Source organism: Otolemur garnettii, unplaced genomic scaffold (assembly GCF_000181295.1).
Source record: "Otolemur garnettii isolate 467f Iridium unplaced genomic scaffold, OtoGar3 scaffold00015, whole genome shotgun sequence".
NCBI lineage: Eukaryota > Metazoa > Chordata > Mammalia > Primates > Galagidae > Otolemur > Otolemur garnettii.
The window spans coordinates 30,035,628-30,038,262 of NW_003852410.1; positions in this window are offsets into that span (position 1 = coordinate 30,035,628).

The following is a 2,635-nucleotide window of genomic DNA, read 5'->3' on the forward strand; positions in this document are numbered from 1 at the left end:
GTTCAAACCTAGCAGGTCCCCAGCTGGGGATTCGAACCCACCACCTTAGGTATATGTGGCTGGCGCCTTAGCCGCTTGAGCCACAGGCGCCAAGCCTGGAAATCAAGATTTTAAAAGCCAGCATGGTTACAGCACCAGCCACATCGGGTTCAAACCTAGCCAGGTCCAGCTAAACAACAATGACAAATGCAAGAAAAAATAACTGGACATTGTGGCGGGCACTGATAGTCCCAGCTACTCAGGAGGCTGAGGCAAGAAAATCACTTAAGCCTAAGAGTTTGAGATTCCTGTGAGCTGCAATGCCACAGCACTCTACCAAGGGTGACATAGTAAGATTCTGTCTCAAAAAAAAAAAATAAATAAATAAATAAAATAAAAGCAAGCATGGTGGCTTTTGTCTGCCAGGCTGAGACCAGAGGATCTCTTGAGCTCAGGAGTTTTTAGGATCAGCCTAAGTAAGAGCAAAACCCCATCTCTACTAACCAGATGTTGTGGTGAGTGCCTGTAGTCCCAAATACAGGCTGAGGCAAGAAGATCACTTGAATCCAGGACTTTGAGGTTGCTGTGAGCTAGGATGAGACCACAGCACTGTAGCCTGGGATACAGAGTGAGACTCTGTCCAGTCTCTGCATACATACATATATATACATACATATATTAATGTACATACATATACATAAAATCAGACATATCATCACCATTTAGCGGTATTGTACATACATACATATACATACTTAAAATCAGACATATCACCATTTGGCAGTATTATAGATGGCAACTTATCTAATTTTCAGTTTCCTTGTTTGAAAAAAATAGATTAATACCTCATGAAGCCTTGCCAGGATTAAATTAAATAATTCAAGACGAAATGCCAAGCATGATGCCTGGAAAATAGTAGATACTCAGAAAATGTTAACTTTTATATTATTATTGCTAACAGTAAGAATTCTCCCAGCCTTCCACATATAGTAAGAAGCAAGTTATTTTATCTCTAATTTGTATAGGCAGAAACTTGATCATAAATGTGGAAAGAAAAAATGTTTCTTCATATACAGTTCTACTACAACATCTCTTAAAATTCATGTCCAACAGACGGCATGGGCTTTTTTGACAAGAAAAGCTGGGACTGCTTTAACCTGGCAGGGTACAGAATCCTACCAAGCTGCATAGGGCACTGTAAATGCCAAAATGGCACTGAAGGCGTTCTTCACCCACTGGTACTCAGCAGGCACAGAAAAGGCTTAAATTAAGAAATCTCACACATGAGATATTTTGAATTCTAAACCATGTGGGTGTTCCTTTCTATGATTTTGTATCCATACAAAATTTTAATTAACTAAGAAACATGTCATATTTTGAGAAATTTGGAATGGCAATGTTTCCTGATATTGTAGCTCTCTCTCTCTTTATCGACTTTTACCTTTATATAGACTATTACCACTGCTATGATCCAGGCTAGTTTTCAATCTTACAAAAGCAAAGAGATAATTGTAAAGTGATTATCTAGTACTATTAAAGATGGGAAATTATTAGCATTTCAGATGTGTAGGAGACAACTTTGTAAATTCAATTAATATGCAATCTTTCTTAAATGATAATGATCTAATTGGCCTTTAACCAATGACATATACATTGGCTACAATAAATTATGGAATGCTGGTATAACTGCTTAAGCAGAGTATATGGATTGCAAATCCAGGTAAACAACCTGATTATAGAAGCCAAGAGTTCACAAAGATCAAAATTGAGTGTAACTAATTTTTTTTTTCAGAGACAGAGTCTCACTTTGTCACCCTCTGTAGAGCGCTGTGGCATCACAGCTCACAGCAACCTCCAGCTCTTGGGCTTAGGCAATTCTCTTGCCTCAGACTCCCAAGCAGCCAGGACCACAGGCACCCGCCACAACACCTGGCTATTTTCTTTGTTGCAGCTTGACTGGGGCCAGTTTTGAACCCACCACCCTTGGTATAGGGGGCCCACATCCTACCCACTGAACCACAGGTGCCACCCAAGAGAGTATCTAATATTTTTAATGGCATACACTGGTTTATTAAAACTAAAGTTTGATCCTCTTACCACTAAGGAAGGTTCACCTCATCAGGGAGATTCTGTTGAATGGAAATACCCTGTCATTTCCCAGGTACCCAGGGTGGAGAGGCTCAGACATTCCAGAGGCACTGCTCATCTGTTTTTGACTATCTGGTTCTTCAGGAAACAAAAGAAAAATAATTATCTGAAGACAAGTAAAGACATTTATTTTTCATTTAGCAATCTTTTTCTATGACTATAAAAATAAGTAATCAGAATATTAACTCTAGAAACAACCAGAGACAACTAATGTAGCTTCTTCACTTTATAGGCAAGGACCCTGAAGGGGTCAAGAAGGAAACTTTATTGAATGTATGTTGCCACGTGGTTGGCTTTTTCCTCAGTTCACCTCTGTTTGTTAAGCATTAATCTTATTTTCAGGTTGGAAAACTGAGGTCAGGCTCAAAGATTAAGAATCTTGATTAAATCACCAGAGTCTACAATGAATGCAAATTTATCAATAAGAAAGGAGCAGGCTTGGCGCCTATAGCTCAACCGGCTAAGGCGCCAGCCACGTACACCTAAGGTGGCGGGTTCGAATCCCCAG